The sequence below is a fragment of the Coenobita brevimanus genome, chromosome 6 (assembly GCF_032717465.1).
Source record: "Coenobita brevimanus isolate Jiangsu-jjx chromosome 6, ASM3271746v2, whole genome shotgun sequence".
In the NCBI taxonomy this organism is placed as follows: Eukaryota; Metazoa; Arthropoda; class Malacostraca; order Decapoda; family Coenobitidae; genus Coenobita; species Coenobita brevimanus.
The window spans coordinates 25,191,971-25,218,471 of record NC_136959.1 but is presented as its reverse complement, the minus strand read 5'-3'; positions in this window follow the sequence as shown (position 1 = coordinate 25,218,471).

The following is a 26,501-nucleotide window of genomic DNA, read 5'->3' as shown; positions in this document are numbered from 1 at the left end:
GACGTCAGGTCTGCACCTGCTTGACCACTGCCCTGTCTCTCAACTGACTCAGAGATTACGGGTGTGGTTTCAAACAGCACAGGAAAGTCATGTCCCTGATTAGTGGTACGTGGACACACATTGCAGGAACGCACAAAACAATTTATCTCTTGTCCCATCCCTGGCCAGAAAAAGTCAGCACGGATACGGCCCTGGGTCTCTTTCTTTTGCCCATGTGACCTCCTGAAGCTGAACAATGACCCCATTCTAACACTGCTTGGTGGTACTTGGCGGGAACGACAAACTGCAGTCGAACCTCGCCCTGGGGTGTTCGTGACTCACGGTACAGACCTCCTTGTTTGTGAAGGAACTTGGCTTGACCTCCCCATGAATACTTAATCACTCTACCCTTTTGTTTCTTATGCACTGCAGCAAGTGTCGGGTCGGAAAGTTGTTCTTGAACAACTTGGCTACACATCAGATCTTGCGGCGATTCGATGGTCACCGGGGTGACAGTTTGGAGCCTCAGCCATGGCTCATGTTACTGTGGCCGAAGTCTGAGAAGCGTCATCTTCAGTGCAACTATGCTTGGCACCGGGACTATTGCCTATGATGAGGTCAAACAAAGGTTCTGGCATGACAACTGGTACTGTCGTACCAGCGTAAAATGGAGATGCCACCTGGATACATGCCTTAGGAAAAATCCCACTGATCCATCAATAAGCTGAGCTTGGATCTGTCAACCTGTGTACTCCTCAGGCCGAACTAGACTCTGCCTGCAGAGCAACCTGAGGACTCATTTTCTCTCAGGACCTTCACAGGAATGTCTCCCACAAACCCTGGCTGAACAAGGAAGGCACTGTCACCTGTGGGAGGGCCTGTGGAGGAAGCAGCTAGCCACTGATTAGGCTGCTGAATAACTGATGCAGCAAACATGGTGCCCTGAGAATTAGATACTTGAGGGGTTGTACTTACTGTCAAGGGAGATGGAGCATTGACCTCCTGTGGCAGAGTGTTCACTGTCGCTGTGGAGGAGTACCCGTACTGGTAGGGACGACACCACCGTGCTGCTGTTGAGAAATGAAGGCTGCATTCGCCTCCTGCCTCCGATACATTGGGGCTGGTGCTGAAAGGGTTTGTCCCAACGGTCGATTGCATGGGTGATATTGCTGCTGGTTAGGGTACCTGTTGTACCACTTCCACTCAGGCTTCTGAGTGTTTTGCCCCTGGTCCTTCCTCTGCGGTTTTGGACCTTGGCCATTATTCTGAGAACGGACTTGTTGCTGGGGTTCAGTCTGAGACGGTTTCCCAGATTTATCAGCTTTCCTATTCCAGGTATGCTGCTTACGAGTTTGATACCCGTATGCAGTGAAGAATGCATCAGCCTTCTCCACCATTTGGCTGGCATCCCTTACCTGGCAGATCTTAAGCTGAGCCATAAGTTCAGTAGGCCACGACTTTTCTAGCTGCATGCGCAGCATAAGGTCAATTATCCCCTCACACATGGAAGGAGTTTCATCTTTCTCCATCCATTCATCTAAGTAAGCAGTAAGCCGGTCAAGAAACTGAACGGCAGTCTCTTTTTCCTGTAAATGCGCCCTCATGAACTGACTCTTGGTGTTGTCAGCTGTGAGACTGTACGCTTTGACGAGTGTGGCCTTCATCATCTCATACGTGAGATTGTCTCCACGAATTCTGTGGAGAATATCGAGGGCAGGGCCCTCAAACAGGCTAAGAAACTGAAGCCGCTTAGCTGCATCATCCAGCTGGTAAAGCTGAGCCATGTCTTCAAAACGAGCTATGTATGGCTCGATTCGCTCGCCTTCCTTGTATGGGGGAAGCTTGATGTTTGGGGTCGCCATAATATGTGCAGGGATAGCGCACGTGGAGCTTGGGCCAGCTTCACCAGGTGTGTCTGAAGCCAAGGAATCTCGCTTGAGCTTCAACATTTCAAGTTCATGTTTTTCGCGTGCTTCTCGCTCGGTGCGTTCGTGTTCTCATTCTCTCTCACGTTCCTCGCACTGTTCTCGCTCGTGTTCATTTTCTCTCTCTCGTTGTTCTAACTCGTGTTCACGTTGTTCTCGCTCGTGTTCGCATTGGATTCTATGCTCTTCACGAGCATCATTCTCGCGTCGCTGCTCGTAATTAAACAGAGAGAGGACGTAATCCTTTACTTCTTTGGGGTCTGTAAGCCCCATATCTTTAGCTTCCTGTACATAGACGTTGGTAGACATGATGTTAAGTCAATCTAAGTGAACTAGAGACTAAGCACTGACTGCTATATTGCAGAGAAAGATGCCAATAATCGAGAATAAAGAATATAGGCACAGGTTAGTGATGACCAGTTTTATGTAATTAGACTGGTAAAGAAAGAAAATTAAACAAACAAGTGACTATGAAAACTATTATGTAAAATTAATAGAACTGAATCAATAATCACCAGTAAGCTAGTGCCTATAGACTTTAATGATAAATACCTAAGTATGAGTGAGTGAATATTGTCTCGTGAGTAACTTTAGAGCTAGGAGTTAATATCCTGGAATGAGGTCGCCAAATGTCACGGGGTTTTTGAGAATATTCAGTATTAAAGAATAATATTCAATAATATTACTTGAGAACAGGGACAAAGAACTGACGTGAAAATCAAGCAATGATTACTTTATGCCGGCTTACTTCGCTGATTCTCTAAGGACGAGAATTTATAAACTTTCTCAACAGTACACAGAAGAGACTAATTACCCACACGTGCTGTTTATTGGTAGTTAGCCTCTGGAGAAAGTGACTCCATCCCTGACAATCAATATCTAATGCTATTAATGATAAGCAGGTGCTTGCTGGTGCATTAACTCCAAGTTGCACAACGGATTTAAGTTAATAAAAAGGACTGGCCTACGTACCAGTTATGAATAATGCAAAGCATTTACGCAAACTAGGAGCTATAAGTGAAATAAGCTTAATGTGGAGAAATAAAACACGATTTTATATTACATTAAGCTCAAGAAAAAGAACTGTTAATTTATTGATTACAATGAGTTAAATTTACGTTACATGTTTCAAAATGAATTCAAAATAAGGGGAACACACTCACTCGCTCACGCAAAAGCTAAACTCTTAAACCTAGGAAAATACGAAAAGAAATACTGGTCAGAGAGTGGGCTGAGTGGAATGTACTGGGCGTCGTTGCTGAGGAAGGATGCTGCCACACACGCTGAACCTCTCGCCGATTCACGCTAGATGGGGATTCAGGAACTTGCTGGACAACAGCGGCGCTGCTCCACATTGGGCCCAATCGAACCTACTCCCACGATGCTCTAATCCAGACTGAATTCAAACAAGCAAGGCGAGGGCTGTGGCCAGCCGCTAACTGGTAGCGGCTAACGGAAAGAGAGTGAGTGAAACACGCCCATAATAAATCACTCAGCGAAAGTGCTAATGTCGCGCACAAGGACGATCAGTTATGAAACAGTGAAAAATGTTCTGGAAACACTCCTGATCGGGTGAATATGTGGCGGTTGACTGAGTGATACTTATGGGAATTCACTAGAATTCGTGGTTTCCCACCAAAGTTCAATGTCACGAGTTTATTTAGATAGAGAATTGCGCCAACTCGTGACATAGATGCAGAAGTGAAGTTTAGAATGAATGAAGTAGGAAAGGTGCTGGGAGGAATGAAAAAAGTGTTTAGATGTCATTCGCTTAGAATGGATGTAAAGAGAAGGCTGTATGAGAGTGCTGTGGTACCGACTGCATTATATGCGGCTGAAACATGAAATATGGGTGTAGCAGAGAGGAACAGTTTGAATGTAATGGAGATGAGTTGTCTGAGTCGTATGTGTGGAGTGACGAGTAAGGATCGAGTGAGAAATGATGAAGTGCGAAAGAGAACTGGAGTTGTTCGGGAGGTGGCTGATCGAGTTGAGCAGAGGGTGTTGCGATGGTTTGGGCATATGGAGAGAATGGATAATGAGCGACTGGTAAAAAAGATAGCTAGGTCTGGTGTGGGAGGTGTAAGGATGAGAGGAAGACCACGAATAGGATGGATGGACAGTGTGAAGAGAGCGTTGGATGCGAGAGGGATGTCTATTGAGCATGGAAGAGTGGCTGTGCATGACAGAAATGACTGGAGAGAAATTGTGAAAGAATAAATGATAACACAGCCCTGAGGGAATATTCTCCTGCATTAGTCTGATCAGCTGATCAGGTCAGGTGCGGGTAAGGGGATGAGTCTATTATGATTCGGCAGGGGTAAACCAGCTCTGCTGTCAGGCCCTGCTGCAGATGTCTCTGATTGCACTGTGAAGTTGACCCTCGTGCGGTGTGGTGCAGTGAGGATCTGTCCCTTCTCCCCATTGGGGCTAAGATGCAAATGAATGTGTTTGAGTGGATGGGTAAATTGGGAGTGTGTCGTCCTTTCTCTGGTACCTCTCTTTCCTTGGGGGAAGCAGCCTAGGTAGGCAATATAGATAGACAGAATTTTTCCCTCTCAGTTTTAGTCCCATCTATGTGGCTATTTTGCTATGAAAGGGATGCCACCAAACATTAACAAGGCCGAATTTTCACAAGAATTAATAAACAATGAAATATGATGATTTTTTTTTCCCCGACAAGTGCATATAAAAAATGTGGAAGGCTGCTGTTTTCCCTTCCACTCCATGTCAAAGCTCTTTTATCCTCGTATAATTGATGGAAAGAGGAAAGTATGAGGAAAACGAGGCAATTAACTTCAACTGAAAGTAACCCAGTAGTTACAGATCTATATGAGTTTGATGAATAGAAATGTTAGTGCACTTTATGCGAATTTTGTACAGCATACAGCTTTCTGTTTGATACCTCTGGGTGGTTGAAATGTGTTTGCGTTTATTACTTGGTGTTTCCTTTTGGGCGTTATCTGTTTTATATCCAATGAAGATTATATACATATGTTAAAGCATCTGACGTATTGAAGAGTCTGTCTCTCACAACCTATCTTGCACCTCTCTGATTAAGCTATAAACAGAACTGGGGAAAATGAGTTTTGAAAATGGTTGCCGCAAATTACTGTGACACTATATTTTGATGTGCCAGCGATGTGTTAATTCCCTGTGTCGTCCTTCGCTGTGCACCACTGAATTTTGATATATTGACATTAAAGTGGTAATGATGGAAAAGGGAAATCATAAGAAAGATCGTGCAACAGATAGAGCTGAAATATGTCCAATAGTTATGGAGTCATGAGTAAAAAAATCGTCAGTATGGAAGACGATGCATACATTATTCCATTCTTTGTGGATTTCATGCACAGAAAGTGAAGAACTATTTGCCTTTACCACTCAGTCCTAAAGTACTACTCTTTATATAGACGAGGAACCAAACTAGATTATTATATCTTTCAAGAACTGAAGAAAATGAGGTCAGAAAAAGATTACTGTAAATGACACTGACACTACTTTGGTGTGTCAAAACTGAACTGCCCTTCGTTATGCACCACTGTCTTTACTGTACAATATTGACTGAATGAAATATGATTAAAAACTCATGAGGGAGGCAATACAACAAACAGAAACTATAAACCCAACAGTCATTGAGATATAGCAAATGGAAAAAAAAAAAAAAAAAAAAAAAGAGCTTGTATAGTTTCGAGAAATCTATAAACATCGCGCTATTCTTGGTGGGATTTCAGCCACAGATTACTGAAGAGTACGGTATTTGTTTTTATCACTCAATCGTAAAACTACACTTTCCGAAGAATATGAACGAAACTGGATGACTAAATCCTCAAAAACCAGGGGAAGACGAAATACCAGCATAAAAAAAAAAAAAAAAAAAGTTACCGAGAATGACACTGGTGATAAAATTTTACATGAGGGTAAGTTGGTTTTTCTTGTACTGTCCATCTTTGCATAGCGGCTCATCAAGACATTTGTATAAAATTTGTATGACATGAAGAGGGAGGAAGAGAGGATGAGGATGAAAACGAAAACATATTACAGTACATTGCAAGAAGGAGGGAGGGAGGATGAGAACTGCAAAAACAAATATTATTTCTGCAAGAAATAATGGATGTACGATTTAATAGATGCAACTGCCATTCTGAACTTCATCCATCGTTTTATTGATGTTGGAGATGGACAGTTATGGAAACGTTTTTTATTTTATTTTCCATGACTGATTTAATAGTATTATAATTTGCGAAGAAAGAGAGAGAAATCCCAGTGAATGAATAAATATTGCATGAAAGACACGGAAGAGAATAAAACTTACATAAAAAAATACCCTTAACCCAGATATCTATTTTAGGATTTCGCTGTGTGTGTGTGTGTGTGTGTGTGTGTGAGTGTATTTCTGCTCTACTGCACATCCAAGACCACCACCACATCCCCCCAGGTCTCCTTCTGTACTGCCATGAAGAATTTTTTAAAACAACTTAAGAGAGTCACACAATATTGCATTGTTATGAAAATTTATACCCATTTTATGTCATCTCCATATCAGTTTAGTCCGACTGTTCTTTATTTCCCACTGTAACCTAACGGGAAGAGGTTTAGTGCATGTAATGGTTCTCTGCTCCTCACACTCTTTAATCAACAACACACATGGACTCTTCAATGCACTGAGTGGCCTATCATTACTTCTGAGACAATAACTATGCGAGTTCAACAGCTCATAAGACGTCATTAAAATATCCCACAGTCATCTCTTGTCTCATCCGCGTATGGTATGAGACAGGCCAGTGACGGGCAATGAAGAACGAAATTATTCTACTGCCTTTCTCCCAAATATATTCACAAATTTTTGGCATCTTACCACAAAACATCAAGCAACAACTGGCAAGACATTCAAATTTCATATTGAAAAAATGCACATGTTCTTCTATTCCTGAGCGTATTTTTCACCATCTATCGGTATTTTACATTGTTCACTAGGCAACTGTGTCCTTCAGGGTGCTAAGTAGTTGTAATGGAAATGGAATTGGACGAGACCGACGGGAGTCCTAAAGAGATCGGCCCTTTGTTCTTACACCAGCCCTTTGCAATACCAAGGACAGGGTAATTTAAGTTTTACTATGTGTGTGTGTGTGTGTGTGTGTGTGTGTGTGTGTGTGTGTGTGTGTGTGTGTGTGTGTGTGTGTGTGTGTGTGTGTGTGTGTGTGTGTGTGTGTGTGTGTGTGTGTGTGTGTGTGTGTGTGTGTGTGTGTACTTTAGCTACATAACTCAAAGGTTTGAGCCAATTTCACCTGTTAAAGCACAGGGCTCCTATGTGAAGATAATAAGTGTACTACCCTCCTCCTGCTGGCTCATAGTCGCAGTTTTAGAGATTCGTACTTTGGGGCTCCCTCTATTATTAACCTTTGAAAATGATTAGCTCTGTCCTCTGTTTAGGAAATAAGGCACAGAAATGAAATACCCAGACTTGATGGAAAGTATTAACATCAGTCAAGGGGCTGGTAATTTTTTGAACAAGTTATCAATTGATCTAGACCAAACTTAGTACAAGGGATGAGGGTAAGGCAAGAGCAATGTAATTACTCGTACACTTTTAGAGTACTGGGTCAAAGGTCAAGGTCACAGAGTTAGGTCCAAGTTGAACCCGAGTGTGTGTGTGTGTGTGTGTGTGTGTGTGTGTGTGTGTGTGTGTGTGTGTGTGTGTGTGTGTGTGTGTGTGTGTGTGTGTGTGTGTGTGTGTGTGTGTGTGTGTGTGTGTGTGTGTGTGTGTGTGTGTGTGTGTGTGTGTGTGTGTGAAAGGAATAACTTAAACATCTGGCTAGAAGACTCTGGATCAAACTTGGTGACAGTGTTCAAGATCAGCCAAGGGTGTGCAAATTATATTCGGCAAAGTACCATCTTTCAAAGCATGGAAACACTGAGTAAGAGTAATGTACATATAAGATACTTCACTGTTAATTTGTTCCAAACAATAGAAATTAAACATAATGTAATATATTAACTCTGGTATTTGACGATCACTGTGTAGTTCTTTTATATAAGTGAAAAGAAACCATTTGGATACAAAAACGTCATTATAACTAGTGTTTTCATGGATTTGGAGAAAGCATATGACAGGGTGGATAGACAAGGATTGTGGAAAGTGTTAAGAATATATGGAGTAGATGGGAAGTTGTTGAATGCTGTGAAGAGTATGTACGATGGTGCGAAGGCTGCAGTGCGTGTGGATGGTGAACTAAGTGAATTTTCCTCTTTGAAAGTTGGTTTGAAACAGGGATGTGTCATGTCTCCATGGTTGTTCAATCTGTACATGGATAGGGTAATAAAAGAGGTACAAGGTAGGGTAGTGGATGCTGGAGTGGCCCTGCTGAGAAGGGACAGTGTTTGGAAACTCCCAGTACTGTTGTTTGCAGATGATACTGTGTTGTTGAATGAAGACGAAGGGGAGCTGCAAGGCTTGGTGGATGAGTTTGGGAGAGAGTGTAAGAAATGGAATCTAAAGGTGAATGTAGGGAAGAGTAAAGTGATGGTCTTTGAGAGAGGTGAAATCAGTGAATGTATAGCGAGGTTGGATGGTGAGGAATTGGAAAAATGTGAGTACGTTTAAGTACTTGGGTAGTGTGATGAGTAAGGATGGAGGTTTGGAGGGTGAAGTGCTTGAAAGGGTACAACAGGGAAGAAAGGTTGCTGGTTCTTTGAAAGCAGTGATAAGAAGTAGGGAAGTGAGCATGGAAGTGAAAAAGTTACTACATGACAGTATTGTGATACCAACTCTAACGTATGGAAGTGAAGCTTGGACGTTGTTGGAAGGACACAAGTCAAGAGTGAGAGCAGTGGAAATGAGTTATTTAAGAGAAGCCTGTGGAGTCACATGGAGAGACAGGCTGAGGAATGAGGATATAAAGGAGCGTTGTGGTGTGGATGTGGATGTGATAGGCAGCGTTATGAGGAACACACTGAGGTGGTTTGGCCATGTGGAGAGGATGGAGGGTGAAAGACTGACGAAGAGAGTGTATGTGAGTGAGGTGGAGGGGAGAAGAGGGAGAGGGAGGCCGAGGATGAGATGGAGGGATGGGGTGGAGAGGTATATGAGAGAGGGGTGTGTGAGTTGAGAGCAGGGCAGTGAAATGGCGGGGGACAGGGCCACTTGGAGGCGATTTGTTTGTGACCACTCTAAACGGGATTGAGGCGTCTGGCAATAGATAGATAGACAGCTGTACTCTAATTTTGGGGGGAGGATAATTATGGGTGATAGAGCGACTTGGAGGCATTTTGTCTGCGGCCACCCTTTGCGGGATTAGGGCGTCGGGTTATACATAGATAGATAGACAACACTTAATAACATATCCACACAGAAGGGTTGATCTTTTGTTACTAACAACAATTGGTCAAAAGTCAAAACTGCATGACAGAATTAGTTTTCTTCTTCCACCAAATTTATAGTTATTTTGGGGGACGGAATTATGTAAGGGAGGGATATTTGAGATGGAATTTTGAGGAAAATCATTTAGAACCCTTGGGAAGGTCAATTTCAGCATTTCCCCCCGATTGTAGCCAAACTGTGTGGACGGGTTTCGGGTAAAACAGAGATGAAAATCTTTGAATTTGAGAATTTTTCGAAAAATGTAGGACCACACAGACAAGTCAGATATTTAACCCTAATAAAAAAAAAAAAAAAAGCTTATATTCGTCTGAACCAAATTGTTGACAAAGTTGAGGATCACCCAGGAATGAAGAGACTGGACTCTGAGACTAACAGGTGAAGGTCAAGGTCACAGGGTAAGATCAACCTAAACAGTTTTGATCTGATTTGCAGCAAACTTAAAGGACGGTTTGAAGGTCAGACAAGAAAGAACTATTCGCTTTTAGAATAAGTGGTCGATTGTCAATAATCACAGGGCAATGTGAAATATTTTGTCCTTAGATTATTTTGGAGAGTGAGAGACTGACAAGGAGAATGTATGTGAGTGAGGTGGAGGGGGGGGGAGAGGTAGGGGGAGGCAAAGGATGAGATGGAGGGATGGAGTGAAGAGGTATATGAGAGAGGGGGGTGTGACCTGGCAGCAGGGCAATGAAATGGCGGGGGAGAGGGTGACATGGAGATGATTTGTTTGTGGCCACTCCTTACGGGATTAAGGCGCCTGACAATAGGCAGATAGATATTTTTGTGGGAAGCGGGTTGTTTGCACGTGGTGAAGCAGTCTGAGGCCCTGACCCAACCTCACCCTGTGGCCGGGGTAACAAGCGGCTAGGATAATGAATTAAAAATAATGAATAAGATAGTTGCACTATGGTGGCGTGAGAGTTACTAAGTTCACCATCTGCCTATATCTCAATTGCCTGACGTACTGCAACAAGCGGCTAGGATAATGAATGAAAAGTAGTGAATAATTAGGATAGTTGCAATACGGTGGCGTGAGTGTTACTAAGCTCACCATCTGCCTATCTCTCTATTGCCTGACGTACTGCATCTGCAATGGCACCAACAGAGAGACCTCCATGCACTGATATCCTTATGAAGCCGTTCTCCTTCTACCACACACCATTGATTCATGCAGTTCTCACCGCTCCTCCTTCACACCTGACTATTACTACTGAATATGAGATAGTGGGGTGGTAAAGTCATGGTTGAGGAATATAAAGCTGATCTAACGAAAGCAAGTTCAGTCCACTCCAGCGAATACAGCGATGAATTACTGTTCCTGGCATCTATGTAAGTCCACATTCGCGACATTATCCACTACTACTTCGCAAACAGTAACATCGAACAGTTCTAGGACATGGCCTATGGTCCAGATCCATGGACAGTGGTATCAGTGAAGGGTGAATGCGCCTTTTCGGATGTGGTATGTAACAGAGAATGACGTTAGTGAAGAACCTCGTGTGAAAAAGGAATGTACTCGTAGTACTTGGCAGAGATGTGGAGTAAGAAAGGGGAAGATACGCCGAGAGAGAAAGAGAAGGGGGCGACTAAGCATAGGTGAAGTCAGTGTGGAGTAGCATAACTTTGTACATGAAGTATGGTACTGATAGATGGAAGGAATGTGAAGAGAATGAAAGTTTACAGTTGCCTGGACTGGAAAGAAAAGGGGTGGGGGGTGGAGGGCTTGATTTCAGTGCCTAGGGAAAGTTGGCTCTAATGAATATGAAGACTGTTGAATATGTAGGTAAATCGCAATAACTAAAAGCCACTCGTAGGCAGTCACCTCACCAACTGATAATGCATGTTCCCAGTCATTACCTGTCAGGCATGGTGTTCATACTACTTACGTAACCCACTTCTGTTACGGGTTCGTCTATAAAGATTTCCAGGATTCAAGCTCTAACACGTAAGTAAACTACATAGTACACACACACACACACACACACACACACACACACACGCACACACCAACTATAGCATTCATTCATCCGGTAAACTACCCTGTGCAAAGCTTAGTGGCCCAAGACCTGGCAGCTACACTGAAAACATTGAGGTTAAGTCAACTGGCCTACATCCTTCATGGCATTACATCAACGCGAGACCTCCAACCACCTATGCATTATAGCTCTGAATAATCTCAACCGATACCACATTACACCCAAGAATCCTGTTGCTTCATAATAACTACTCTCCTTCGTATTGTGAATTTTTTTTAAAGTGTGGCAGGCAGCTACCTTTCGAACACAAACGTACTTGTAGCGAACCGTCTTCATAAGTTTTCATGCAAACAACTGTGAATTACGCTAGGCAAAGATGGGTACTAACCTTAAAAAGGACACGGATGAATAAGGTAAAAAAATAAATAAATAAATAAACAAAATCACAAGAATAAAAACAAAATGCATTATTTCGCTACAAATCATCAACATCAAGAAATAAAACTAGTTTCAATCGCGGGACATACGAATATGAGAAGCACACAGTTTATCGTTTTAGCTAGAACATCTCACCCTTGTAACTTTATGTTGCATCATTCACCACTTCTGCAAAGACATTAAAAAACACTTAACCACCCAACAATACACAGACAACCTCCTTGTTCATCCATCGACCACTGTGCTTCACAGTCACATACATAAACAGACAAACATCACAGCCATCCAGAACCCTCAGTCAAGCAGCATCCTAGCCACATCCTAACCAACACCCATCAGAAACTACCCATAGCCAGTGAGACTCGAGTTCGCCTGGCCAGACTGCGATTTGGCCATTACCCTTCCCTGCTATGATTCCAACACAAAACACAATTAAAAAGAGAATCCATTATGTCCACACTGAAGTGCAGAATTCGCACCACACCACATTTGCTCCCCTCATTCACCACACTGTTACAACAGAGACAGTCCTTCAAGACTCAACAAAAAGACCTCTAGGAGACACGGGTTGAGGTGGCTGGCTTCTAGCAGTCCACTGGGTTCCAAGTGCACGCGAGCCTGGGGTTACAAGAATAACAACAAAGTGAGGAAGAGGGTAAGGTGGTGAGAAGTGCCCCACACAGGATACCAAGAAGGGGCTCTGCTTAAGGCACAACCAAATCTGAGTTATCATAGGCATCCCGCGGCAAAGTAGTGGGGGTGAACTTTTATGTGCTGGGAGTGTGGGACTCAGGGGAGCAGTTAACTCTAATGGAGCGAAAGGAGGGGAGATACTGAGTTAGTACGTGAGGCAAGGAGTGTGAGGGAGTGGAGAATATGCTCCCTTTTTTTGTATTTTAGCATATAGGGCTTTTCACAATAGAGCAAAATTATCTATCAGGCAAGGTGATATAAAAATAGAAGGTACAATAATGCCAATGATAGTGACCATAATGAAACCTTGGATGCAAATACGCAAGAAATGATAATCCCACAAACATACAATACATCACTTAAAACACTAAAAATATTGAATGGTGGTGGTCCAGTGTTAAAATATAATGGGGATAATGCAAGAAAATGTCTCTGTTATTGGGCAGGGAGAGATTTATGTTAACTGAGGGATGAATTTGTCGGTAAAACTGTGGATGATGTGGCAATGGATATCCTGCTCGTATCATTATGGTGTGGTAAGTCAGTGGCAAGTAATTAACAAGACTGGAATAGAGAAAAGAAAGTAGTTTCATAGGCGTTTCCTTCGTTATTATTAAACACTTATCTGAGAAGTGACAAAACATCTATCTACCGTATATAATTATCAAAAGCAAAACATCTATCTTCACATTCTAAATGGTTTTGAAGATTTTCGCAGTACCTCATTCTTGGGAGTTTTATTTTGCATATGAGGCCTCAGCATTATAGGGTATACCATAATCTGCATCATTTGTACACAAAGGAATCCAATGGTCGTAAATGAACGATTCATCACTAAGAAAGAGTTGCTACAGCGCTTCCTATACCACCTCACGACTCCTAATCCAAGAGTCTATGTACGTTGGCTGAGAAAAACTGCTTATAAACGCCTTAATCACAAAATAAAACACTTTGTTTCACCATTACCTGTTGCCCTCCCAGATAAACTCTTCTGATTTTTCACCGTACATTTTCTCTCCCCATCACTCTCGTTTCTATGTACTCCCAAGATTGAATATTCGTTGACAGTGCGCTCCCCATCTCTACGCGATCTAAAGACAAAGGAGTGTATGTACAATGTGCATTGGAAAATACAGTAAACTGGGGTGACTTCGGACGATTTTGAGTTTTTTTTTCAACCTGGTGCAGAATATTTGGGACATATGTGCGTGAAACCGTAACGGGTAACCTCTCAGGACCTATCAGCACGAAAACCTCAGTACAGTAATGTTCTGCTGCCTTAAATGTATTGAAAAGATAGACTAGCTAAAGTAACACAAAGCTGACAATTTTACTCTCTCTCTCTCTCTCTCTCTCTCTCTCTCTCTCTCTCTCCCGAAAGTGGTATGGTAGAGAGAGAGAGAGAGAGAGAGAGAGAGAGCAATACTTAGATCCAGCACAATTACATCCAACAGTCAATCTATGGTCCCAATATGTGACTTTCCCCGTGACCTGATCCTCCAGCCAACTGCCAACAGTATCGAAATATTTCATTCTTGCCTGACCTTTAGCCAGTCCACCAGTTTTGATTAAAAAAAATATATATATATTAACGTTGTTTGAGCTGACCTTGCCCTGTGACCCTGAATTTTGATTTTTTGCTGTGACCTTGACCTTGCGTCCTAGGCCTGTATTTTCGACGCATAAGGAAGCTCCCTAGTACCTTCTCCTTAGCGATTTAGTTTTGGATGTGACTGGTTAATATCCTTGTCTACGTTACTTATGTAGAGTGTGGCGATGTTTGAAGGATTTGTATAAGACAACATAGGACAATAAGGTGTAATAAGCAAAATAAATCACTTAGGAAAAGGTGTTACGATGCGTCCTTAATCGACAAGAGCCCTAGTCTTAGCCTGAACCCTTCTACTAAGTTTGGTGTAGAATCAGTTAAAAACCAGTTGACCTTTTCATGTGGTCCTGACCTTTGACCTAAAATTTTTCTCAAATAACTGTTGAGATTTTTTTTTTTTTATGCTAGGAAGAAGGAACCAAAGGCCATGAACCTGCAATAACTGTTCCTTCCAAGAGAAAAACAAAATACAAGATAGAGCCAAATTCAAGATCCGATCCTGTGGTTAATCCTCATATATCTCACAAAGAATGGTCCAGATCAGATGAAATTTGCGTTTGCTATTTTATCCACACACACACACACACACACACACACACACAAACCGCTCAAACGTATCACCCACTCTTGCTTCGTGTAGGGGGGTATAATCGAAGTCAGATCATCTCCCAGCACAAGTGAATTCATTATCCCAGCCCGGTCGCACTCCCTCCACACACCCTTTCTCACAGTAACGTTGGACTTCCCCTCTTCATGTCCATTTCCCAGCCAACGACCCTGCTATAACCTATACGAGCAATAACACGATAATCAGACCTGAGAGTGTTACACGCCCGTCTCTCTCTCTCTCTCTCTCTCTCTCTCTCTCTCACACACACACACACACACACACACACACACACCAATACAACAAATCTCCCTTCTCCACCGACACATCCTTTGATACAAGAGACTGCAACACTCTAATTACAAGCAAACCTCTCATACTACCCCTCCCTGTTTTGCCCACAGTATCTAGAACGACACACTCCACCTCATCACGTACGAGGTTATTGATACGCACACACACACACACACACACACACACACACACACACACACACACACACACACACACATATCATCAACACCCCAAACACTCGGCTCCATATTCTCATCGGGGCAAGGAGGTTCCCTAGCATCTCTTCCTCAGCGGTTTATTATTAGATATGGCTGGTTAACACGCTTTTGCACATTATTTATGAAGAGTATGGCATTATTAGTAGGATTTATATGACACAAAATAGGAAATTAAGATGGAATAAGCAAATAAAATATAAAAATATATAAATAAATCGGTCAAGAAAGGATGTTTGGATGAAAACACGGGGTTTGATCTCAGTCACCAGTGCACACACACACACACACACACACACACACACACACACACACACACACCGCCCCCAGCATTTTCTTTCCCTCCTCCTTAAACCCCATCACCCGATCTGCCCTCGCCAGCACTCGGCTTCAGACACTAAGCTGCTCAGCATGCGAGAATTACAGCCCATCCCTGGGGCATTATCTCTCATAAATTCCCACGCCACGTCCGGAGGCGCTGTTTCATGTTGGGAATATATCCTTGTGTATGTACCCTCACACTCCCCCGCCTTTACATACAAAAAACACACCTCGGGAATGTTTTCTTTATGAACTACTCCTATCCTGCATTACTCGCTGAATCAAGGGAATAAGTAGCTTTAATTCGGGAGCATTATTAGCCAGCTTTGACTTCGATGGCCATATACTTAGCCCGGCACAGGGGATATTATGTTCCATGTATCTCGCGCATTGGCTCACTTTAAACTTTCCTTTGGTGATATATAGACATTGTGGGTCAAAAACACAACCACCCCTAAGGAATATCATACCAAAATGCATTTATTAACCTACGTACACTCCATAATCTTTCCACACATTTACCTGTGCGTGAACAATAGATGAGGTGCATTACTGGGAGCCCCCATGAGAGTATTTTCCTTATTACAACAGATTACCTGCCCCTCAGGATCCCTAAAATGCATCTCGACTGTGTGTAGTAGACGCTCCCTACGTATGTAATGTGTGTGCAGGAAAGTAGCTAGAATCATAGTAACACCAAGTCACAGATTCTTCTCGGTTTAAGGAAGCTCCCCAACTCCCCTTCCTAAGCGACTTACTTTGCTTATTACAAGTTAATATTGTCTTTCATGTTCTTTAAATCATTCTATTATCGCCATGTTCTGTATAAGTAAGGTACAGAATCATATTAACCAGGCTAATACAAAAATAAATAGCTGAGGAAGAGGTGTTAGGTAGCCCGCATAACCAATAAGAATTCAGGCCCAGAATTTTTCACGAATCTCTATAATAGTTACACAGTCTAACCTGCGCATCCCCCATAGTTTGGGGGTCAGATTTTAAAATCGTATCCATTGACATTTGTTTCTCGTGTAATGATATATTTCGCATCCAAATGCTAATGTTGATAATACTATGCCATCATTCAGACCTTTAGCTGCCTGTCTACTGAGTTATCTCTTCCGTATCACGGTCTTCATTCTTTCAACAATTTTATTTTCTGAGACTAGGCTATCTACCCTGCACTTCCTTTACATGTTTACCTCCCTCTTCCATCAAGGACCACCGTGATGAACCAGTGAATTAGAAGGCGTCTTGCTTATGTTATTTTGTTCAATACCTGACGCTTTCATTCACCTTCACTCCCACTTTCGTTAGACAAATTTCATATCAGCAGTCATTATATTATTAACTTCTTTTTTTTTTTTTTCGTTCAAACTTCGCCACATACATTAATAAAGCAAAGAACCATTTTACAAAGAACACAGATACAATTAGCAAATTGCAACGAATGAATCGGACATCAATATTGAAATAATTCTTCCTTCTCATCGGCTTCACTCCCGTCTCCGCATCTTACTTCGGTTAATAATATGCGGTATATCGTATCGCCGTATCATTTGTAAAGGCTCTGACATGCTTGCATGCGTCGGTCTTGATCACCTAATGGTGGCTTTCCACAGTGTTCGACCTCTGGCAGCCTCCCTATTCAGCCCCTTATCCCTTTGTCCTGGTAATTTTCGGTTTGCCTCTCCCAACCCTATCGCCGACGTTCACACTTACTTTCCGCACAACTGTCATCTTCCACTTTTGCACCTTCTTTCTAGATATTAAAGTACTTCCTAAGTAATGTATTTTACTAATTTTATGTGGCGCTGACGAGAAGCGTACACTTGGTGGTACGTCCACCTGGGAGTCTAATTTCCTCACGACATATCCCTACACCTCTCCGTGGGAAGGATCCTGGTCCGATTCTGGTGAGGCGGTGTCTACCACAAGAGGGCACTTGATTCCTACACAGTCTTTGTACAATGTTCACGTAATACAGCCTCACAGAAACAGTTGTTTAGCCGCGGTCGAAACCTGTGCTCGCCTGGACAGACCCGAATTAATTTAAGCATGAAAAACAACTAACTTTATGCGAATGACGGTGAGTAATGCATACAAATATGTTAACTACGGTGATCTATTTTCATAATTAAGATATTTAATAGTGAATCTGACCTCCCATGGCGCCGAAACTGTGCTTTTAGGAACTACCGGTAATTACTGAGGACGTGTCAGGTCAACATCATTACAGAATATTAACGCCAGTTATCTAGTTAATTAAACTGTGGATATCCAAAAGATTATTGTGGGTAGTGAATGAAAGTGGGCCAAAATGGAAAATGTAATTCTTCGGTGAGGTGTGAGGATTGTGAAGCGTATGTGTGTGTGTGTGTGTGTGTGTGTGTGAGAGAGAGAGAGAGAGAGAGAGAGAGAGAGAGAGAGAGAGAGCGAGAAGGAAAAGGAAGAAGAGGAATAGGAAGAGGAAGATGAGGGTGAAGAGGAAGAAAGAATTTGGAGGAATCGGAGGAGAGAAAGAGGAAAAGGAAGAACAGGCAAACTGAGAAGAGGAAGAGGATAAAGAGGAAAAAGGAGAAGTGGATGAAAAGGAAGAAGGAGATGAGGAGGAAGAAGAGGAAGAAGGAGATGAAGAGAAGGAAGAGGAAGAAGGAGGTGAAGAGGAGGAAGAGGAAAATGAGAAAGAGGAGGAAGAGGAAGAAAATAAGAACGAGGAGGATAAAGACGTCGAGGATGATGAGGAAGAAGATAAAGAGGATAATGAGGAAGGGGATGAAGTGGAAAAGGATGATGAGAAAAAAAATAAAATGGAAGAAGAAGAAGGGAACAGAAAAGAAAGAGGAATAACAAAAAGAAAAACTGAAAAAAAAAAAGACCAGCATGTACGGCCAGAAGCGCAAAAAATATAAAGGAAATATAGCAAGATATAAAAGTAACACAGAAGAAGCCACAGACACCACAAGAGAGGGGAAACCCGAGAAAATGCCGAGTGAGAAAGATTTGTTCCCATGGGTTCCCAAGAATTGGTCGGGAAGGCGAGAATAGCTAGTGTGTGTGTGTGTGTGTGTGTGTGTGTGTGTGTGTGTGTGTGTGTGTGTGTGTGTGTGTGTGTGTGTGTGTGTGTTTGTGTGTGTGTGTGTGTGAGAGAGAGAGAGAGAGAGAGAGAGAGAGAGAGAGAGAGAGAGAGAGATGAGAACGATAACCCTGACATTTTTGCACTTCCTCGAGTATATTTTCTCCTTTTTCTCTTTACTTCATCTCTAGTTTCCTAACTGACCCCTGCCTTATCCTCCATTCATTTACCATCCCTTCCTTCCATCGTCTTCGTCCATCAATGCCCTCTCCATAAATTACCTTCTCTTCCTTCCATCGTCTTCGTCCATCAATGCCCTCTCCATAAATTACCTTCCCTTCCTTCCATCGTCTTCGTCCATCAATGCCCTCTCCATAATTTGCCTTCTCTTCCTTCCATCGTCTTCGTCCATCAATGCCCTCTCCATAATTTACCTTCCCTTCCTTCCATCGTCTTCGTCCATCAATGCCCTCTCCATAATTTACCATCCCTTCCTTCCATCGTCTTCGTCCATCAATGCCCTCTCCATAATTTGCCTTCCCTTCCTTCCATCGTCTTCGTCCATCAATGCCCTCTCCATAATTTACCTTCCCTTCCTTCCATCGTCTTCGTCCATCAATGCCCTCTCCATAATTTACCTTCCCTTCCTTCCATCGTCTTCGTCCATCAATGCCCTCTCCATAAATTACCTTCCCTTCCTTCCATCGTCTTCGTCCATCAATGCCCTCTCCATAAATTACATTCCCTTCCTTCCATCGTCTTCGTCCATCAATGCCCTCCCCGTCAGTGCGTGATTCTCAGTACGTGCATTTTTTTCACAACCCATTTCCTCAAATTGCAATGATGTTTAGATTCCGTCACCTATCACTCACTCACTGTTTTCTCTCGTGTAGCAGCTTGCTTGCTCTTGCTTCCTGTTTTTTATTCTCTACTTAGTTTTCCCTCCTTTCTCTTGCATCTACACCCTTGGTACTGTTTTTCCTTCCTCCTTCCATCCCTACATTTACCTATACGAAATCAATTTTGTCTCCTTTCTCCCATCCTCCTGCTCCATTTAGCATTTTGACTGATATACTGGTTTGTTTTTTTCCTTTTTATCCTCTCTCTCTCTCTCTCTCTCTCTCTCTCTCTCTCTCTCTCTCTCTCTCTCTCTCCTTCCCAGTATATCTTCTCTTCCTCGAGTTAGTTCTTACTCACTCCCATGTATTTTCCATTCCTCTCATCAGCTTTCCGTACTCCCATGTATTTTCCATTCCTCTCATTAGCTTTCCTTCTTAGCACGTTTTTTCTTTTCCCTCATCTACTCCTTCTTCCTCCTGGTTCTATGCCTTCCTTCCTCCTGTAAAAAAAAAAAAAAAAAAAAAAAACTCAGGTCCGACCATCCATCGTGAGAGATTGTTGTTGTTTTTCTGGTGAAGGTGGGTGAGTCTGGGAAGCGAAAGGTGGTGAACAGGAGCGAAGAGAAGCGAGGGACACAGAAAAATGAAAAAGTGGGATAAAAAGAAGGGGAGGAGAGGAGGGAACCATGGCAGAGTAGGAATGACAGAGAGAGAGAGAGAGAGAGAGAGAGAGAGAGAGAGAAAATAAAGGGGGAAGGGGGAGATGGAAGAAAATTTGAGTATGTATGGGAAAAAACAAGAAAATAATAATACTGGACAGGAAGGGACTGCTAAATGCAAAAAAAAAAAAAAAAAAAAAAAAAAACGTGCTGAAACAAGAGAAGAGACGAAGGAATGAAAAAGAACAAAGGAAAATCAGTGCAAAAGAAAAGAGAAGAAGAAGGAACAGGAATTAAAGGCACAAAAACCTAAAGGGAAGGAATGATTATGGCCAAGAGACAAGAATATATTACCGTGTATAAGGTGTAAATTGAATGAAGATAAATCTTTAAGAGGGAAGTAATGTCACTGATGGTTTTGAAGTATGATGAAGCATAAGAAAAGATTAGTCTTACACACACACACACACACACACACACACACATACACACACACACACACACACACACATACACCATTTAGTGCCACCTTCTCACGTCTGTTATGCTGCCGTGAAGGGCTGGCAAGTCGCTGATGATAGACTGCATAATACAACTGAGAAAATCCGCAGACATAACTAGAATTAAGGAAGCATCAACAATACTATTATTATCCACTTATATAAAAGTGATATAACCATGAGCCATCACTGTTATATTTCGGGAATAAATAGTTTCTTTGAAATCATTAATATTTGTTTTACGAAGATAGTCGATGGCGAAAAAAAAATATCAATTGTAACAACAGTAATGCCAAATTTAATTGCAAGTATTAAGGAGAAGCAAAATCGAGGTAAAGGTCACAGATTATAATATAGAAGGGCGACTTTTCAGATAATCTGACATTAAAGTAACTGCTTCTGTTACATCCTGTATGTACGAAATATATGCATATTTGGTATGAAGAGATATATATGATCAAGGCGAATAATATCCTAAATTTTTGAAAATGGTATGTTCACCTTTTTTTTTTTTTTTTTTTTTTCCAAATTCGTCGCCTAGCAACCCCCCAAATTTTCAGAGGGCAAAAAATATTGTAGTATTGCTATGATATTGAACGCAAATGAAAGATACTAATGTAAGCAACACATGAAAAAAAAAAAAATCATGTCAATTCCATGAATTCAGGCAAATCTTTAATATGGAACATTCAAAAACCGAAAAAAATACGCTACATGGTACCAAAAACTTTTTTTTTGCAAAATTAATAAACAATGAAAATTCAAGATATTATAAACATACTGATACCACAAACATGGCTGTAAATCATATTTTTGATTTTGGGCAAATTTGCAAAAAAATCATCTTATGTAACTGACCAAAATTACTGTAATGTCACCAAAACTCTACATTATGAACAGAAACACTAGCCTGTAATGTTTATGCCATTACACACTTGTAATAATAATGAATAACAGGGCAATGTTTTCAGTTTGACAAGTACACCAGGGGAAAGTTCCGCCTTATACACCTTCCTGCTAGTTCGGACCTTTATGGGTGAGACATCGACTAGTGAAGCAGTAACCAGACACTCAAATGTCTGGTACCACTGAGTGGGAGGCGAAAGGTTAAGGGAGGAGAAAGACAAGGGGGAGCTGATAGTTCCTACCCCTCCCTCTTCCATCCCCATCCTTCTCACACAGTTACCAGATATAAGAATGTTGGCTATTGCTTCGTTTAACACTTGTCTCGCATTTACTATTTCGAAGTGGTGAGCGAGTGTATAACGCAGAACTTTCCCCGGCTGTACCTTAAAGGAATGCAGTTGGGAGCTAGTCTGGGCAAAATAGTCCTTTACTACCCAGAACAGATTCAAAATGTCATTAATGTTCACACCAACACGGGCTCACCACTGTCTCGTTTATGCTCAGCAGCCACTTGTTTCCACTCACAACGGTGCTTTGGCGTTCTTGTGACCTTCCGACATTCACCTTCACCTTCTGTGCCGGTAGACGACATCACTGTGCGTTAATCCACTTAACAGGCAGAAATAGGGGAGGTTTCAACTTTCAAGTGTTGTCCCTTCCCTAACCTGTGAACTCGGACTAACTGCCCAAAGCAGGCACTACGGGCCTTATGATTGGTCGAGCCAGCCCCTGTAAACTCAGGAGGATGAATGCTGCCGCACTACTGGTTCGTCAACTCGCTCTATGCCACAGTCCCGGAATTAGTATGCAGTTTCGCAGTAAAAAAAACCTTTTTTTTTTTTTTTATGCGAGGAAGAAGGAACCAAAGGCCATGAGCCCGCAGTAACAGTTCCCCCCAAGAGAAAAACAAAATACAATAGAGAGCCAAATTCAAGATCCGATCATTTTGAGATGCCTGGACACACTGCGTTTGAAAGACTGGAGATCATAGGCAGCATGAAATACAGACAGAGGGAGACAGTTCCAGAGCTGACCTGTTGCATAAATGAAAGACTGGGAGTAACGGTTAACTCTTGCATTAGAGAGTTGGACAGAAAAGGGATGAGAGTTTGCTGCCAGACGGGTGCTACGCGCCCGTCGTAGAGGTGGAGGAATGCAAGCAGACAGTTCAGAGGAGCAGTGACCATTAAAGTAGCGATAGACAAGAGATAAAGATGCAACAGTGTGGCGAAGAGACAGAGGTTGAAGGGAGTCAGTAAGAGGAGGAGAGTTAATGAGACGAAAAGCCTTTGACTCCACCCTATTGAGAAGAGCTGTATGTGGGGAGCCTCCCCACACATGAGAGTTGTACTCCACACAGGGGCGGATAAAACCCCTGTATAGAGTCAACAATTGTGCAGGGGTAAAGAAAGAGCGGAGTCGGCTTAGCACACCCAATCTCTTGGAAGCAGATTTTACAAGAGATGTAATATGATCTTTCCAAGATAAGTCCCGAGTAAATGAAACCCCAAGCATGTTCAAGGATGATGCAGGATTAAGCTGAATATTATTAAACATTAATGGGTATACCTGTGGAAGATTTTGTCGGGTTGATAGGTGTAAGAACTGAGTCTTAGATGCATTAAAGACAACCATATTATTTTTACCCTAGTCAGAGATACGAGCCAAGTCAGACATTAGGTGTGCCATAGCCTCATCCCTTGTTTCTTGAAGTAACTGTTGAGATGGGCGTTGCGGGAACCGAATGGAAAGGTGAAGGGTGGAGTCATCAGCGTATGAGTGGATAGGGTTAGATGTACAGCTTAGAAGATCAATGATGAATAAAAGGAAGAGAGTTGGTGATAGGACAGAGCCCTGAGGAACACCACTGTTGATAGATCTAGGAGAAGAACGATGGCTGTCTACAACAGCGGCTATAGAACGACCAGAAAGAAAGCTAGCGATGAAGGCACAGATAGAAGGATAGAAACCGTAAGAGGGCAGTTTGGAAATTAAAGATTTATGCCAGACTCGATCGAAAGCCTTTGAGATGTCAAGTGCAATGGCAAAGCTTTCGCCAAAGTCCCGAAAGGAGGATGACCAGGAGTCTGAAAGGTAGGTGAGAAGATCGCCAGTGGAGCGTCCCTGACAGAACCCGTACTGACGATCGGAAAGAAGGTTGTGATAGGAAAGATGCCTTAAAATTTTTCTATTGAGAATTGACTCGAAAACTTTTGAAATACAGGACGTTAAAACAATTGGACGATAGTTGGAGGGTTGGGAGTGGTCACCCTTCTTTGGGACTGGCTGAATGAGAGCAAACTTCCAGCAAGAAGGAAAGGTACAAGTTGACAGACAAAGGCGAAAGAGTTTGCCTAGGCAGGGTGTAAGCACAGAAGCACAGTTCTTGAGAACAACAGGAGGGACGTTGATGTAAAGGGGAATAAGGGCCGATTTTGCTTGGCTTTTCACACCACGAGAGGATGGTCCTGGACACGATGTATTTAGATAGATCTCATTTTCGGTTCTTTGACGAAGTCGCGCTACTACGAGCGCCTGAGAAAACAGATGTATGGAAATGTACTCAACACGACTATTTCTCAATCACCTTATTAAATATACAGCATCAAAATAATGTTCTCTTATTATGTCCCTCCACTGTTTCCCTGACTGATTCGTATACTAATATTTTGAAAGAGCTTTTCTATTAATACGTCCATTATATCGCCACACATCACCATACCATCTACTACCGTGTCATGCTACCGCCACACCACCTGTCCTGTCCACCAAGCTAGCATCACCCCTTAACTCAGACACTCTAACACAACACCTTACAGTTTCTGTTGCATTACCACCTCATACTTTATCACACTACTACCACACACTACCAAACTACTACCACACCACTTGTTCTCCATCACACTCTCGTCATGCATACCAATTCATCGTGTCACACTATATGCCAGTCAGCAGTCACACCGTAGTATCAGTAATCAACACAAATACATTCCATCCTCATTCGACCATTCTCGTATTTTTCCAGTCCCCCTTTAAGCTGCGGTAAGGAATTTATTGCCCGTAGTAATTTATTGTGCCACCACCCACACGTTCGTCAATAAGTTCTGTTCCGATAATCTGCGTCTAGGGCAAATGGCTGGCTGGCTTGTTCACTGGGGTGGCAAAATGTAGGCGATTCCTCTTCACGAAAAGATACCTATGGGTGCTTGCAACTTGTTCATTTTCCGACTCACAACGGACTACTATTTCCATGGTATTAAGGTCACAACGCTGCAATCTGACTTCGTCATTTCGAGGCTGAAGAAAAAAAAATGCAGGAGCGTGTACAGTAGAACTTTACTTGTCAGAGGAAATGGCGAAAGGGAATATTCTTAAAAGTTGATACGTAAAGAAGAATGGCGTGTGACTTTTATCTGACTACGCTACAAACGCCCATTATTCCCCATGTGTAATCAGGACCCTGCGCTGACGACAGAACAGGAGGAATGTAAAATGGATTGGGAAAAAGATGATATTTTCCACTGAAGTTACGAAGACAAGTTTACTGCAGAGATTCTACATCCTGCCTGTAAGATCTCATACCTACCGAGCATCCTCAGTGTCTGCATGACTAAGGCCAAGCAAGCAACCCCAGAGGCCAGAGGTGTTAAATAAGCACAAAGCCAACAGCATAAGGGAGGGAATTTCCACTTCATTAAAAATATCCCGACACGAACACACCCACTTCCTTCTCCTACCTGCCCCAGACACCTGCCCCAAACAGCTGCCCCACATGTCCACCCCAGATGCCTGCAATACACAGGTACCCCAGGCATCTGTTCCAGAAATTTGCTGACTGCCATAGGAAATAGGCTGCTCGTAAATGGCAGCATCTCTCAGTGCAATCAGGATTGAAAAGAAACCTTTCGTCATGACCCTGCTGCTAATTTAAAACGAGAGAGAGAGAGAGAGAGAGAGTCCTACTTTCCATTTCCTTTCTCTTCAGTTACTAGGAGCATAGAATGTACTAGACTTGCCCTATAGGCTGGTGGCCAATAAGGTCCACTAGTTCCTACGCCAATACAAAGAGACATTTTACTAAACTCTTAATCAATAATTTCCTGCTCACGTCATGATGATGAAGGTAAGGAGAGAATAATTTTTTTTTTTTTTTTTTTTTTTTATGCGAGGAAGAAGGAACCAAAGGCCATGAGCCCGCAGTAACAGTTCCCTCCAAGAGAAAAACAAAATACAATAGAGAGCCAAATTCAAGATCCGATCATTTTGAGATGCCTGGACACACTGCGTTTGAAAGACTGGAGATCATAGGCAGGAGGAAATACAGACAGAGGGAGACAGTTCCAGAGCTGACCTGTTGCATGAATGAAAGACTGGGAGTAACGGTTAACTCTTGCATTAGAGAGTTGGACAGAAAAGGGATGAGAGTTTGCTGCCAGACGGGTGCTACGCGCCCGTCGTAGAGGTGGAGGAATGCAAGCAGACAGTTCAGAGGAGCAGTGACCATTAAAGTAGCGATAGAAAAGAGATAAAGATGCAACAGTGCGGCGAAGAGACAGAGGTTGAAGGGAGTCAGTAAGAGGAGGAGAGTTAATGAGACGAAAAGCCTTTGACTCCACCCTATTGAGAAGAGCTGTATGTGGGGAGCCTCCCCACACATGAGAGTTGTACTCCACACAGGGGCGGATAAAACCCCTGTATAGAGTCAACAATTGTGCAGGGGTAAAGAAAGAGCGGAGTCGGCTTAGCACACCCAATCTCTTGGAAGCAGATTTTACAAGAGATGCAATATGATCTTTCCAAGATAAGTCCCGAGTAAATGAAACCCCAAGCATGTTCAAGGATGATGCAGGATTAATCTGAATATTATTAAACATTAGTGGGTATACCTGTGGAAGATTTTGTCGGGTTGATAGGTGTAAGAACTGAGTCTTAGAAGCATTAAAGACAACCATATTATTTTTACCCCAGTCAGAGATATGAGCCAAGTCAGACATTAGGTGTGCCATAGCCTCATCCCTTGTTTCTTGAAGTAACTGTTGAGATGGGCGTTGCGGGAACCGAATGGAAAGGTGAAGGGTGGAGT